Source organism: Tachypleus tridentatus, chromosome 8 (assembly GCF_004210375.1).
Source record: "Tachypleus tridentatus isolate NWPU-2018 chromosome 8, ASM421037v1, whole genome shotgun sequence".
Taxonomy (NCBI): domain Eukaryota; kingdom Metazoa; phylum Arthropoda; class Merostomata; order Xiphosura; family Limulidae; genus Tachypleus; species Tachypleus tridentatus.
This window is the reverse complement of record NC_134832.1, coordinates 75,466,827-75,484,276: the sequence shown is the minus strand read 5'-3', so window position 1 is coordinate 75,484,276 and position 17,450 is coordinate 75,466,827. Positions and strand designations below refer to the sequence as shown.

The 17,450-nt window shown below is 32.6% G+C and overlaps 1 protein-coding gene across 3 annotated transcripts in view; it reads left to right on the top strand.

The window, feature by feature from the left end:
• The first annotated feature begins 16,700 nt into the window (after positions 1-16,700).
• The window catches only part of LOC143222700 (sodium/calcium exchanger 3-like), a 42,316-nt gene continuing 41,566 nt past the window's right edge, over positions 16,701-17,450 (top strand). The window contains exon 1 of one of the 3 annotated variants that reach the window (XM_076449559.1): positions 16,701-16,839. The gene's annotated coding sequence lies outside the window, so the exon portion shown is untranslated. The remainder of the gene's footprint in view (positions 16,840-17,450) is intronic. The other 2 variants (XM_076449561.1, XM_076449562.1) reach the window with 2 other exon arrangements.

Below are 17,450 nucleotides of genomic sequence, written 5' to 3'. Positions count from 1 at the left end.
CCAGCTAGTGCCTGTTTAGTTGATTTGAGGAAGAAGGAGGGTCTGGGTCATAGTTCAAATTGAAGTAAGAGGCTATTTCCCTGTAACATCTTGCATATTTGATCAGCAAGAAAGGGGAGGTAGTGAGTCCACCTTCCTGTTCGGTTGGACTGCAGGTAATGAGGCCTCGTTGATCTAGTGATCATTCGTGGGTGAAGAAGGAAGGTCTGGATAATGGCGTAATCTGTATTGGAACCACGAGAAAGGAGAAGATCCTGAAGAAGACTCAGTAGTCTGATGCCATGAGTTAGTGGGAGATGGAGAGTCTGCCTCCCTATTCGGCTGGATTTCGGGTAGTGGATTACGAGCACAAGTGCATGAAGGGTATAAAACTGAAGAGAATTCAGGTTGTGCTCTCTGGGCGTTTTGTTCGTCTTCGGTTCTCTGGACTGATTTGTGTCATCTTGCAGTCTTAGTGTGTACCTTCTGAGTGTTTGTAACCTTGAGGTCGGTCTGAACTGGTGCGTTTGTTGTCTTAGTTCGCGTGGTTTGTGTCTGGCTTGAGGTTGTAGTGCCTGAAATTACAGATGTAGTCTGGCAGAATTTGTCATGTGTTTTCTTCGGGTCGGTAAATCCAGACATGTTGCCGGTAGTGGAGGGTGAGGGCGTCAGTGTAGAGCTGGAAGAAGATGTTTGGATGTTCTTCCTGATTGGATCTGGATTAAGCGATGAATCGATGTTTGACTGATGAAAATCGCCCATAGGTTGCCTGTTTCGTCTGGAAGAGTTGTATGACTTCGTGTGGGTGGAGCAGCGACGTGGGCGTTAGGCGCTGAAATGAAAGATATGGTAAAAACACCCATTGCGCAAGACGTAGTTGGCACTATGTTTTGAAGTTGTTACTATTTTTATGAAGTGGGTGGGCCGATTAGTATGTTTATAAAAAATACGATGAACTGCGTGTAGCCTGGTTTGGATCTGACCTTTAATGGCTTGTTTGATTTCGTCTGGCTTGATGCTTGTGTGGACGCTTCTAAGGAGCACTGAAGTAAGGCTAATAAGACGTTTGGTGGGGAACAACTGATGTTGAATATAGTATTCCGTAGTTGGCATAAGTATACGTAATCCGCAGGAGAAAATACCCAGGCGGAGGATTCGAGTTCTGGCCGGGTCGGTAGTTGCACCCGGCTTGGCTTGGGCGATGAGCGTGGCTACTTGAAGCGGCGTGAGGTAAGGCGGTAAGCCGTCGACGATTACTGGGAAGACCAGCGGGGTCACTAGCGTGACAAGTCCGAGCATCTTAAACAGCATGATATCAGAAAGAACAGCACGTGTTGCTTGCTCGGTGACTAGCGCTGGAATGAAAGAATCAATAAAAAATTAGAAAGCTACACTTAAATCATAAGGGTCACTGACTTGGTCTTTTAGTCACATGCGCAAAAGCGCTTTCTATTCAGATTGAAAAATCTACTTTCAAAATATAGTTTCATCTACAGGTAATTTTAAGGTAGTTTTATTCCAGAAAAACAGCAAAATTCGTCGGTTAATTGAAAACACTTTGGATTCCAGTGGTTATTTGAACAAACGTTCTTAAATGTATCACATGATCAAGCGAGTAAGAAAACTAATTGTGAGCATGTTCACAATTTGTAAAAGTATCAAACCTACTAGTTGGCTGTTTTCTGAACGTTTCATAGCATTTTATTATATATATACAAAAAGTAGAAATAAAACCACATCAGTTTTATATGAATAATTCGATCTTATAATGTCTGGTGAAGCTGTCAGGAATGACGTTGCATACAAAGATGACGTTATATGACACCCTTCATTTCTTGGTGCCTTGTGCTTAGCCATTAATTGCATAACATTATTAGTAAAATGTTAATAAGTGACTGATTAAGGAGTCGAATCATGAATTAAAAAATTTCCTCAGAATAAGGAAATATCGATAACAGCAATTTCACTCGAGTCCTTCTGTGACTTTAGTTTAATATTAAGGGTATGTTAATATATTATTTTTGTTCGTTTTGTGTATTTAATAAGAACAATGCGTGAGCATGACTAAGCATAAGAGAAAAGGTTGTTTGTCACGGTCAGATCTCATACAGGTACCTTTTGTTCGATTAGTTTCATAGTGATGACTTGTACTAGTAACCAGTGAAAGAACCTAGCAACTATAGACAATAGCCAGTTCTTTCTACTGTCTGCTCAGTTTTGGGTTATTAAATGTAATCTGTAGTTAATCTGAATTTACATAGTTATCATGTAATGTAATAAAACTGACAAAGCTTCTTCTCTTGAGTGTTTATTAAAACTAACAACACAGCATGAGTTTAGACAGTTTCTACTTCACTGTTTTAACACTCAAAACCACTCTATTTATTGTTGTTCTCTACTAGCACAGCGATCCGTCTACAGACGTAATACGCTAGAAACCGGGTATCGATACTCGTGGTGGACACAGACATTCCATAGTGTAGCTTTATGCTAACTACAAAGAAGCAAATATTTCTTGTTTTTCGTCCTTCTCGTTTAAAATGTATATATATATATATGTAGTATGTTCAATGCGAAAATACAGACAGTGCATTAGCTCAATATACCTAGTACGTCCAATGACAGTGCATTAGTTTAAGAAATCTTTAATGTCAAGATACAAGGTGATACTAAAGTCTGATATTCCAGGCCTGGCATGGCCAAGCGCGTTAAGGCGTGCGACTTGTAATCTGAGGGTCGCGGGTTCGCATCCCCGTCGCGCTAAACATGCTCGCCCTTTCAGCCGTGGGGGTGTGATAATGTGACGGTCAATCCCACAATTCGTTGGTAAAAGAGTAGCCCAAGAGTTGGCGGTGGATGGTGATGACTAGCTGCCTTCCCTCTAGTCTTACACTGCTAAATTAGGGACGGCTAGCACAGATAGTCCTCAAGTAGCTTTGTGCGAAATTCAACAAAACAAACAAACAAACTGATATTCCAAGGTGGATTTAGCCACCAGTTTAATATTACGTTTAACACTAACAGTTGATTCAAGTGATATGGTTGCAGAGCTTTATAAAGTCAGGCTCTATCAAAATGAAAGAGACTAATCAAGCTCTATCATTTTGAAACAAAATAAATTACAGCTTTAATCGCAATCCAAGTTACTCCTCGTGCTTACTTTTCAAAACCACAATACCTGCACTGCACAAACCCAAACGTATGGCCTTATGTGCACTAAAGTTGTGCACGTTAACACAAAATTCTCTTGGAGTTCTTCCTGCAAGCAAACATCCATCAATACTCATCATAAAACTTTGCCTGAGTACTCAGAATGCAATGACCATAGTCCTGACAGCATCTGAAGAATTTAGAATGCTTAGTTTCAGTCATAATAATCATTTTAGAATGTTGTTCGAATGGTACCTTTCAGTATTTGTATTATGGCAAGTCTAAAAAAAATATTTTTACATAAAGCTACTACTTGTATCACAGAATAAACAGCATTTTTATATTATCTGTTGCCAAAGCACATCACGTAATCCTGTACTTTTAACTCTTATACAAGTGGTAAAGATTTCCTTTAACTGCATTGTTTTCACAGCTGTTAACCTTGGTATAAACTAAATTAGGTTCTATCAGTTGCATTTCTTGAAACTCCTGATTTATCATTAACGGAGTTTATCTACTGGCGACTTTGCTGCTGCAATTACTTTTACAATTGCACAGCGTTCAGAATTTGACACTTGGAAAATGAATTAACTGACACATTCTTACTGCTTGATGAATTAATTCATGTTAATTACCATATTGCTGCTCTAGATAATGGTGTACAATGAATTTAAACTTCTGCAACATTGCAATCCAGTGTACAATCAAACATTCTAGGCTTTTGTAGCTAATAAGCCATTTAAGTGATGCACGTTTCAGGTTAATGGTAAATTTTCTATTTAGAAAGTAGAAGAATATTGGATGACAGAATACTACAATTTCAAGCAGGTTTTTCTTTGCTTTGCTTTGCAGTATCATTGTTCATTAACTATTAATATACAACTAGCAAAAGTTATAACAAATTTCACATCATCATAGAACAGTAACAATGCTGTTTTGATCCACTGCTAAAGATATCCAAAACAAATGAAAAATCTTGCCAATGATAAGCGTACATATGAGCTTCAAATAAAGAACACTTCAGAATAACAAAAATGCGAAATAGTCTCTCAAGTACACATTTTCCTGGTTTCAATTATAAAGCTCTCTTTCTCATTCACTGAACCAATGATCTCAGTCTTTCATAATCAGATTGATGTATGCAGCCAAGCATCAGAATATCATTCACATAGATGAACATCTCTCCTCTTGTAACCCTTTGAGAATCCTGTAACTGCAAGATTTCAAAAGTGGCAGGTAGATAACACAAGCAGATTACATGTTGTGAAATTTCTAAAAGTTATGTTTAATGCTGAATACTCTAATTGTTCGATTTAATTTTCCTGTAGCCAAATGACAGATCAAGCATGTCCCGTCCTTGGAGCTGAAAAGTTGTCAATGCATATCAATATACTGACGTACCTGAAATATTGATAAAACATTTTTTCTTTCTTAAGTTTACTACGGGAAACAGTAAGCACGTGCCTAAAATTGTCACGTTTTGTCTTTCATTATCTATTTAATTTCAGCACTGAAGCTATCCTTGGTGTTTCAAAGAATTGTGAGCAGTGACTACTTTATTTTAATGTGCATTACTTGGTTCTATTTTATATTATTTTATCCTATTAATTATTTCTTTGCTCTGACATTTACCAAAAGAAAACCTGTAAATCATTTCGTCTACAAACCATGCTGGTTAATATACCAATGCAATTCCAAGCCAAAGACTATAATATTTGTATTGTGAGAGATGGCAACAACAGAGAGTCACTTTCATCCTTCTACATTGATTTTGCTTATCTCTGTCAGTGTTAACTGACTGGAGTTATGACTTCATTTAAAATTTATAGTATATGATGAGGCTTAACGAATTTCTTACGACACAAGTATACACCAAGACCTTATCCTTATATCCATGTATCTTCATGAGCATGTATCAAGTTGTGTTCAATTTAGAATGACCAGATGGCCATTAGAATTTTAAACACAGGTATATTACTGCTCCTGTCCAAGTTTATGACCAGAACAAACCAGCTTTCCCCATGTATGCATTGCCGAACATCCACATCAGCAACCAAGTTCTATTGAATGTTATGATTTCAAGCTTTAAACTCACTCCAGAGGATCACTTTATACTTTATTCTATATTTGATTGAATCACTGGCACAACTGAACTACGATTACCATAACTACCAAACTGATCTTTCAACAAGTGTTTTATAGTCTCAATCACTGAGCCACTTGATCTTACCATTGCTTCAGAAAATGATCCAGTTCTACGTTTGTATATACCTTGAATGTAAGTAATGGAAAGAGATGTCCACTCCACGCTTCTTAACTGTAGAGCAGCTGAGTTATATGTCATCAAAAGTACCTAATTTCTTTGAGGTCTGGGAAAACCAGTATGCATGCAAACTCTTTCAACTGATACATCTTTTCTCCATTTGGCTTCTGGCAACTTTAGCAGACCATCTTCTAGCCTAGAAAGTTCCTGACTGTTTCAAGGATCATGTGCCTCTTTCAGAGATGTATTCTGCTACGATTAATAGTATTGCAGCTTCCTTTATTGGCAAAATTCATCCTCCAAGCACACATTAAATTATCACCTAGTTTCTGGTAACATCATACCAGATACTAGATCTAAATCTGCACAACTTGTCTGTTTAAGGAGAAGAAAAGTCCTCAATGCAAATAAACATATTCACTCACCTGAAATCCACATAAATTATTAGTGCCCCTCCTTTTTCCCAAAGTTACTACTGAAAACAACCAAGCGGTCTTTGAAGTTGTATTACTCTATCTTTTAACACACACCAAAATTTAACAACGACAATAGCCTTATGCAGCAGTTATTCTGCTGCTCAGGATCACCAGAATTTGTGTGACGTTCTTGTGCAGTTCACCATGTTGGTAGGTCTGGATTCAGTGTTATTCATTGATATGTACATTATATTTCTATAATAATGTCTACATACAAAAGGTGATCAGGTGTTGTGAAAAAGATATTGATTATAACTGAATAAAAATATTTATTTTCTATATTTACATATTATGACTAGTTTGCAGCCCTGATATTTGCATGTTTTAGGATGATAAAACAAAGAACAGAGAAAAATCTACATTCCTCAAAATTGTAAGTAAGTTAAGGATTACTGTTTGTTTGTTGTTGTTGTTTTGTTAATTTGTATTATAAGAACCACCTCATCCAGTTTCAAAAATTATAGACATCCAGCACCAGGAGAAATTTCTCTAACAGCTCTTTACTCCCTGGTCCTGAGAATGGATCCAAAACAATTAACATCTAGAGGGAAAGTCTTGGTTCGAGGATGGACTTCTTTTAGGCCATATTACATTCTCAGACATCATATTGCCTCAGCTGTTATTTTCTTCCAATTCATTGTAAGTGTTTTGTGGCCTTTGGAAATTATTTTTTTCATGTAAAACGAAACACAGACCCAAATGGCATACAAAACTTTCAAAGTCAAAACAGAGAAGCATCTGTATCTTAAATTATACAATACATTTCCTTAGCTATAATAAATGGTACGTGAAAAAGAAGTTTGAGGAAAATGTTTAAAGTCTGATTAAGTCAAATTATGCTGAAAGTAAAGATTCACAGTTGTATGATTTTTAAAGATAGTGAAAAGTTCAGTAGTTCTCTTCATTTTATCAGCTTCTCCGTTTACAGATAATACTGAAGAAAAAATAGTAATTGAACAAGACTTTTATACATTAAGACAAAGGAGATTATCTGTGAATTTGTAATTTTGCTAAAATTTATTGGTTTACATTTAAAGTATGATACTATTCGAAGGATGCCTCACTACTGAAGCCAGGGATTTCTATTACTAAACACGAAATAACAACCTTTATTTTAACCTATTTCTGCATATGTTCAAAGTGTATCTCGTGTACATTACAAACCATCCAGCTCTAACCATGTGTCGCTGATGTACATTAGTAGATATTTTGAGAAGGGAGAGAATAAATAAAGACATTGATGTAATCAGAGAGAGCGCGTTGCTAGCTTTTTATTACAGGCGGACATGACGACGTAGTTCCACTAAGTGAAACGAGAGGGTGTGTTGCTAAGAGGCACACAAAGTGTATCAATGTGATTATATTTACTAGAATCGGTTCAAAACTAGCTCATTATTTCCATATTTAATTACATTACCTGATCATTTATATGTAATTCATCCTGAAAAAGGTCGCTTTACACTAATTCATTAGTTCTATATTTAGTTACATTCACTGAAAATTGATATGTAAATCGTCTTGAAAAGACACTTCTTTAAATAGCATGCAATAATTAAAACTTACACTTTCACTATAATACCAATATAACTTGACAAAATATTTCATTTTACACACCATTATTTATAGTTTTGCCTTACATGAATTTTATAATGAATTTTATTCTGCATATGTATAGATTTAATTATGTTAAAACCGCTATTTCAATGACAATTTTAGTATCCATAAGATTATAACAAATTATAACATACGTTTACAGTTATATACATTTTTTTTCGTTTGATTTACAAACGTGGACAATGTTACTAAGGATTGTATAAAATTTTAACGTACATTTAATTGTGTACGTTTCATAAAGATGGCCCGTTATGGCCAAGCGTGTTAAACCGTGCAACTCGTAATTTGAGGGTCGCGGGTTCGCATCCCCATAGCGCCAAACATGCTCGCCCTTTCAGACGTGGTAGTGTTATAATGTGACGGTCAATCCCACTATTCGTTGGTAAAAGAGTAGCCCAAGAGTTGGCGGTGGGTGATGATGACTAGCTGCCTTCCCTCTAGTCTTACACTGCTAAATTAGGGACGGCTAGCGCAGATAGCTCTCGAGTAGCTTTGTGCGAAATTCAAAAAACAAACAAACAATTATAAAGATATTTTATGTTCCCGTAAGACAGTATGCAGCTAATAGAAGTTCTTTTCATTTCAGTCTGTGGCTCATTCTTAACATCATGGAGACATTTCTCCCTGACTCATTGTAACAGTTCATCTTTGTTGACAACGATAATAAGAATAATATGTACATTATTGTCCACACACACACACATAGACAAATACACATGAACTTAGTTTATGAATGCAAAACAACCATGTTTTACAACTATCAATGTGTATGAGATTTCATTATACGGCGAATAGTAATCGTACAATAAACTAGGTAGTTTTATTTCAATTATCTCACGCTATATTTTCAAAACTAGAATATAATCTGAGAGAGTGTTACGATAACACTTAAAAATCAGTGCATTTAACATGCATGACATATGTTTTTGTTTGTTAGTTTTATTTATTGCTTTTCCTACTGAACATTTTTATTATTATCACATTTAAAGTATTGCTAAACCTATTTGTAAGACCTGTGACGGATTTACCAATATTTGTTTAAGTTCAATTTATACTTAGAAATGTACATATCTTATGCTCTTAAATCTGTATTGCGAAATTCCTGCCAATTCACTGAACTCGCAGACGATTCTTGAGTGTAAGAATCAACAATATATGTTCAGTATTGTTGTACAGGCTGAAATTTCTAGAAACTCTCCCGACACCCACAAATCTAATCAACGAGGCGCGCTAAGAGACAGTATTTATTATTGATATGCTACAGTTGTTACACTATAACCTCGGGAGCTATAACCGTAATTAACGCTTATTAATCAGGAACTTCAGATATATTAACCAGGAATGTTTATAGATTTCGAACATTACAAACCATTTAACTTCAGTGGATTCACATCAGAAATTAGTATTTTTACGAGATCATTATATGAAGTGCAGCGGATTTAATATTATTTTAATATCTAAGTTTGTTTCAGTTTAATGTATATTTAAAAATGTATGTACCTTATATTTTAAAATGAGTATTGGGCAAGTCCCGCCGGTTCTCTAAAATTGTAGAAGATTCTCGAGTGTAAGAATCAACAAATGTTTTTTGAAAGTACTAGCGTATCTTCAAATATTGTTGTCAAGTAGGCTTTCGAGAATATCGCCGAGAGACAGTTATATAATAATACAATTTATAATAGCAGCTATTACAAATAGTTATGACAAATAATAATTTATATACGAAAGTTTTACAAAATTACAAACTATAGTTAGTCTTCTATCTGGTCTAGAACTCAATCTTTTATCGACGTTCACAGAGAGCGAATTAATTACATGTAGATACACGGGAACACTTCTCTTGACGGCTGGAAGCACCTGTGAATTTCATCGATGACAATATCTAATTTCCTTGTAGAAATACTAAAGTCCGAAACTAATTCTCTGAAATTGAACGGTTCGTAATGTTCGAAATCTAAAACCGTTCTTGGTCAAATTCTGTAGTTTTCCGACTACTAAACATTAAATACAATCATAGCTTCAGAGGCTAATAGTACACTCACTGTAGCTGGTCAGTAATATTATAAAACTGGCTCTTTACGCGTCGAGTTATAAACTTTAAGTGAAATTCTCAAAAGTTCACTTGGCCCAACAATATTCGAATGTTTGGTAAAACATATATTCTTACTTTCGGGAATCATCTACAAATTTAGAGAACAGGCGCGATTTGTGAAATGCACATTTAAAATACAAGTTACATAATATCTGAATATATATTAAACTGAAACAGAGTTATTAAAATAATATTAAATCTATTATACTTCTCTTGTTACAGAATTAAAAATTGTTTAACGCCAATTTTTTTTACTAAGATATTATATATATGTATATACATTGTCAAATAATTATACAATTTCAAAAACCATGACAGTACATAACAAAATCAAAATAAATATTCCAATGAGCATAAAACTACGTAGCACATGAAAGTTCTTAAACACAAATGTTACCTTTTTGGCTTAATAATCATACGATTGGTCTTTTCTTGAAAAGCTGGGATAGGTTTCAAAGGAGTAACTGTAATTTTCTGGTTAAATTTACTTGTATGACAAGTTTTAAAAAAGTGAAAAAAATCTTGCCTATTTTTAGCCAAATGAAATGTCTCATAATTTTGTCACACGTCTTGTTGACATTTAAGTGACCTCCCACGGGAAATTCATTTGTCACTTTCAACATTTCAGAATGATATGTTTTGGAACAACAATTTGATAAACTACAACCAGGCCCCTGAAGCTGGTACATCGATGATTTCCATTTTACCATAAGCACACTATTTTTTCCATTTTACCATAAGCACACCATTTTTGAAAAAGTGACTACTTGGAACTTTCTGCACTTCATTCTTTTGGAGTGCATATTTAAATAGTGATGTGATCTGCGGATCCTTTTTGATCAGTCTGCTCCTAGTAAATGGAACTTCACAGGGTGAATCAGATCCTTCACGTTTATCATTATCACTTACCAATAAATTGTCAGTAGGTTAGTCATTCACAAGATCCCTGTAGAATCCCAAAAATGCCCGAGATAAATCTATAATATATTCTTCTAAAGAAGCGTCTGTTATTTGTTTTTAGCTTAATTTCTTCGCCTGAACTGGAGTCACAGAACACAGAGAAAGACGTATGGACTTTCCTCAACAACAACAACATTTTAAGATGAAACAGTGATCGGGTCACTAACTATCTTGGGTTCAGAAATAACTTGACCCAAATCGTTTTCCAACAGTAATGACACCCTTAATTGCCAGAATATGTCTTACGCCAACTACAACTGGTTCCGTTAACAAAGCCAACCTCAACACTCTTCAGCAATAACAGTCTCATCAGTGGCAGAACTCAAATTTCAAGACAATACACCTTCTAACAACAATGAATTAGTCGCTTCAGTATCACGTAAAATGCATATGGGTATGTAAATATCAGTGTAATTTGTCAAAGCACAGAACCAACAGACACAAAAGGTATAAATTACTTTCTAACTATCAGCCTTTTTTATCAGTGGGCAGATTAACATGACTGGGTAATCTGCTGACGCTATCTCCGTATGTGGACACGAACACACTGGGTACTTCCTACTTTTTCTTGTTTTTGAAACTCCAACAATCCAACATAAAATAATCAGGTTTTTAACTGAAATGGTAGACAGACATCATGATTCTGACAAAATTTTATCCCGTTTGTAATAAGATTTTAAACAAGAGAAGTTAGACTTTTTTTAGAAAAATCCTCAACTTTGGTAGATTGAACAGGAACAGGTTTTTACTTAAATGGCAGGAATTTCTTTTTATAAAAATGTGTTTTTGTGTGTAAGTGTAATCATTGAAAAGAGAAGCTGATTTTTTTAATGTTCAAACTTTCTTTTGTCCGAATAAAACATAATTGTCTTAACTTGTCGAAACTGTTGTTAATATGCATAGAATTACACCATCGGTCAAAATAAACCTTTCTTTGTGGGCGAAATTAAATTGTTACTACGTATTATAATTTATTTTGAATGAAACTCCGATTTATTATGCTACGTAAGTTACCTGTTATGACTTCAAACAGATGAAAATCTTAATGTTAATCTAGAAGATAATTAAATGTTAATAAATGTCAAATTTATGGTATTTGTCAACAAGATTGATACACACAATTTTCATTCTTGACATAAATATATTTTAATATGCAAATAATATACAAAATATATTTTGGATGATAAAAGTGATGTAGTACTTGAGGAATATTTAAATGTTCAATCATATAATTTAGTAAATAAAACAATCTCAAAAAACAAAACAAATACGACAGTCACAAAAGTGATTTGTATTGAATGATTAAAATATGATTGTATATTTTGAAAATATTCACCACAAAGAATACCCATGTGTGTAATAATAATTTTCTATTATTTTACCGATAGATTAGTGTGGTGAAGATGAAAATAACTTTAAAAATGAAAATATTAAGTGAACCTGTTAACACCCAGGTAGTTAAATAGGGTTAACCGTAAGACTCTGTTTAATTTTTATTATCATTTTGTTTTGAAAGTTAGAATATTCACCACTAAATTATAATTTATCAATTCCGGCAGAGATCTGCAAAATATTGGTGATCAAATTACTATCTTTATTGCAATGGTACTTCCTTAAATACAATATTTATAGATTGATACAAAGAAATTCTAATCAAAGACAACAAAATCTGTGTCATTAGTTTAGCCTTTATTAAGTATGGTCTATATTCGATAAAGAGACAAACTAACACTGTAACTTGATTATGTTTTTTGCTTTAATTTAATTAGAGCTAAATGTTACCGTATTTAACGCTATCAATGAATAAACTTATAATGTTATTCTATGATCTCACGTTAAACGTTTATAATTTCTTTTGTTAATCTTTTAATGAACTGCTGTACAACATGTCTGCTAGAGTATATTTATACCTACCTTTTCTTTACATTCGTTGAAATCCAAGTGCGTGCGCATTTTTAGAACAGACAAAAAGTATTGCATAATAGAATGATGATAACAGCAACTGTACAGCAGGGAGGAAGAAGTCTTCGATAGTACTTGACCCTTACCAGCTCTCAATAAAAATGTATGATCTCCTATCCAAGTTATTAAAGATTACTATTTGGGGAGAGTGGGAGGGAAAATAGTCTCAACTTATTCAGCTCTAGTTTCATGAATGAACTCAGCTATTACTTGACCGTTTTAAGTGTCAGAGTTTTACGAATTTTTGTATTCTGTTTTGAAAGAAAGAAAATTTACAAATAAGAATGAAATCAATATGCTTTTAGAACTTTCCGTCATTATAAGGCTATTTCTATATTCAGATGCTGTTATGAATCTTCCACAAGATATACTAGAATACTCACTACACTTATTCATTTTTTTGTACATGTGATATATCGAAAATGACGTAACAGCTGCTTCAGTAAGCATTTTATACATCGTATTAAGTCACGCACATTATGACTGTTTGGAACACTTGCCAATTCTTTAAACGAACGTACTCAACATTAATAAACTCGTGTAAAATAAAGAACAAAAGCGGACTCATACATTGAGTTTTCAATTATCAGAGTTCCAACAGTACTTATTTATTTATTAGTTCGAACACTGTAGTCTAGAAATATTATTTAATATTTGTCAAAATTTATTATTTTTGGAGGATGACATTGAATTTATATCATTAAGAATTAATAGCTTTAACTTAGGCTTTTCCCTATAGGTCACCTTAACGTATTTAAAAATATTTATGGAGAAAATTTAAGAGAGAAAGAAACAATATATTAATTGATTATGCTGTTTCTGATTTCAAATATTTGTAATGGAAGTTATACGTTCATTTATTACCCCATTTTATTTTATTAATTATTTTAATATCCTCAATAGAAAACTACTAACTTATAGAAAAACCAATAACATAGATATACATAAACTTTGTCATAATTTAAAAGTAATTAATTGGAATAGTTTATGAAGTATACATGACATAAGTGAAATTACGAATATTTTGGAAAGTTTTCTGTTGTTACTGCAGTAACTGTCTGGCTGTAGTAACAAACAATATAACATTGAAGGAAGATATAAAATTTGATAAAAATGAACATAAAATAAAAATACAATGTATAAAAATAAAATAAGAACAAAAAATAAATTACCTGATAATAATGATAACAGAAATAAATATACTGTTTTTATAAATTAATTGTACGGTTGTATTAAAACTATCAACAAATGTTATCATAATAGTATCTTACCTTTACATAGTAATGCATTTTTATAATAATTTTTTATTGAATAAACCATCAAGAAAACGGTCTATTTGTGATATAATTGTTGATAATGTCACAATAACAGATGCATTAAGCAAAGCAAATTTATTTAATTTTGTGTTGTTGGTTATACAGTACAGAAATTGGTGAAAAATTTAATCACAAATATAATAAATACAAGCCTGATAGTCCTAAAATAATTTGACCACATTATTTGTGAAATCAATAACCTCTAGTAAAATAATTAATATTGTAAAAACAAATTAAAAATACTAAAGCAGTTTGGTTGGAAATTTTCTATATAATAGTTATAAAAATCAATAATTTCGCCTATTATCATTCCATTGCATTATATATTTAATTTAATATTGAAAAGGTTTTGCGGGTTCTTTAAAAAGGGTAAAAATAATACCAATATTTAAAAAGGAGGATAAAAAACAAATCAGTAATTACGTTTAGTACATTCAAAAACAAATTTTAAAACTTAATTTACAATAGAATTTTATATTTTATTGAAAAATGTAATTTATTGGCTGAATATCAGCATCTTTTTCATCAAGGGAGACCAACACAACAAGCTATCCAAATTGTGTGTGAGAGGATTATGGATAACATGGAGAAAAGTGAATTTTATATGGCAGTTCTTAGGTTCATCTACAGCATTTGATTATGTATATCATAAATTATTGTTAAATAACGTGCTCTATAGGAATATGAGGTAAAATATATAATTGGTTGGCGAGTTATCTAAAAAATATACTCTCAGTAATCATCATAAATAGTAAATATTCTGATGAAGTAATAATTGCAAAAAGCGTTCTTCATGGATATTTCCTTGAGCTACTGTTGCTTTCATTATATGTTAATTGTATGCTAGATTTGTTACTTGATATAAATAAGAATTTATTTTAAAGCGATACTAAATTTTAGTTTATAATAACAAATCAGGATCCCTAATTGAGCTGATCAATTTGTAATTAGATTGGCTAAACGTTAAGCTTAGTGAAAGTGATTTGTTTGTAAATCTTGAAAGGATTAACTTTATACTTTTCCTGATAAAACTATTAATAGTACAGAAATAAATATATGCTTGAATGCAGTACTGCTGAAATATTTGAGTGTTATATATGACGGTCAGTGAAACTGGTCTGAGTACTTAAGATTTATAAAGAAAAATGTGCAAAATATATAAGTATAACAAGCAAAGTAAAAGGATTAGTTAATAGGAAATGTTGATAATTTTATATTACAGCTTTGTTTATCAAGTTTCATATATGCAAATATTTTCGGGGAAGATTCACCAAGATATAAATTATTTGTTGCCCTTGCAAAAAAAAAAAAAAAAAAAAGGATTTATGATAATAATAGTGTATTTAACATTCGTGATTATGTGTATGAGCTATTTCATAAATATTCAATATTAACTTTGTATAAAATAAATAACTATTTAGTAGGTAATTTTATGGTAAACAATAACTTAATTAACGTACCCAGTCTTCTTTGAAAATATCAAGCACATTTTTTATCATGATTTTGATTTACTTAGTTATTTTTATAGCTAATTAAAACTCGTTATGATATTTTTGTCAGTTAGTAATATCTCATATATTACATACTGTCACGTTTTTTCAGCATAATAGTCTTCTTTTTTATTAAAGCACATCGTTAAAAAGTGTGTTTATTCCTTTAATCTTTCTTTCACATCACATATATGTTGGCTGCACATACAATTAACATTGTAAAAGTGTAACATTTACACTGCTACATACCATATATTTCTAATATTGGCGAAAAAATAACAAACATTTGGAAAGAAACGTATAATAAAACAGTAAATACCAAATTTATTCAAAAAACAGGTACAAAACTAAAATCCATACTATGTAAAAACTGCACTTACAAACACAGTACAAACATTATTTATAAAATACAATGCAACAACTGCCACGACTTCTATAAGAAGAACAGAAACAAGCAGAGAAATGGAAACCAGATTTAAAGAACACATAAAACAACTTCACACGTTTTCAAACACTGTAAATCAAGCAAACAAAACATAATCATAGAAAACACTCAGATACTAAGTAGGAAAACAAATATAAACAAACGCAAAATCAAAGAAGCCCTAAGTATACAATAACCGAAGCCAATATAAAGGAACACCCTTATACCTGTACCTTATACCTTATAATAATTAATAACCTAACATTTAATTGTAACGTCCCCTACAATCCCGCACCAGTTTACACGGTCGTCCCTAAGACATGTGTCCGGCAACGGTCAGTCGCAAACTCAAACTCTCTTTGTTAACCTGAAGATGACCTAACAAGATCGAAACATTCTTCTGTACTTTATTTTAACTAAACTTTTACTACCTATGCCAGCCGTCTTGAGAATATGATTAACATTTTTAATAAAGGGTATTTTATCCTTTAAAGTTGCTTATACCCTACTGCGTTACTTGTGTTTTTACAACAATAGTTACGTGTATTGTAATGAAAGATACTTGGTCTTATACGGTCATTCATAGTCTGGTACGTATCTTGTGTTTTTACAGTATGAATTACATATATATGCATATATATATATCAGTATATTATAATGAATTATACTTCTTCTTGTACGGTTATTTATACCCTGGTACGTATCCTACGTTGTTACAATAACAGTTATATATCAATGATAATAAAAAATACATCGTTTTATAAAATTTCGCTTCAGAAATTTTCTTCGCAACAACAGGTATGAGTATCCGCATTTGACATTTATAAACTCAGGGTTTTACGAATATACAACATGAAAACAGTGTCTATTCTACACGATCTCCACACAGAGACCATGGATTGGTTTGTCATAACGAATCCAGGTGGCTCAGGGAAATAAAAGTACACAGTGTGTGCCTGGAAGAGCTCGCACCTGGGAAATAGGCTTTATTGGCATGTATTTTCTACGTGTACTGAAATATAATTTTGAACACTGTAGTTGTATTCGTGCATAAACCCTCTGCAGGCGGAAGAGAACAATGCAGGTAACAGTGTACAGTGTAACTTTTGTAAGGTGAGTGTTTTTATATGTTTTAAAATTTTTTTTGTATATTTTTACCGTTTCTTGTATGTTCCAGGAACAGTTATGTAACAATTTTGTAATCGGTAAAAACAATGAGTAAAGCACGTCACTCTCGTTTAAACTCTTGGAACCTATAGTTCAATTTTGTAACTGTTTTAGTGTAACTTGGTAAAGCATTAATTCCTTTAAAAATGAGCAGATATTTTAAAGAAATATGTACCAATGGAACACAAGATTCAATTTTATAACCGTTACAGTGTAGCATAGTAAGCAATTAATTCGTTTGAAAATGAGCAAACATATTTAAGATACCTGTACTAATAGAACCTAAGATTCTCGTTTACGTTACTTTACGTAAATGATGCAAATCAATGTGACACCAGAAGTCGTTGATCTCCCAATTTTCTCGTAACCACAAGTTGCTTGCTACAAAAAAACTTTGCTGAAAACGATCTTGGAACTTTAAAATACGTTATCGTTTTTATTTTAAAAAGTTTAACGAAATTTAATGAAATAAAGTCGCAGTTTAAAAATTAGCGCATACATTTTAAACGTATCCTTTACGTTTATACTGATTCTGTTAACCTGTGACATCTAACTAT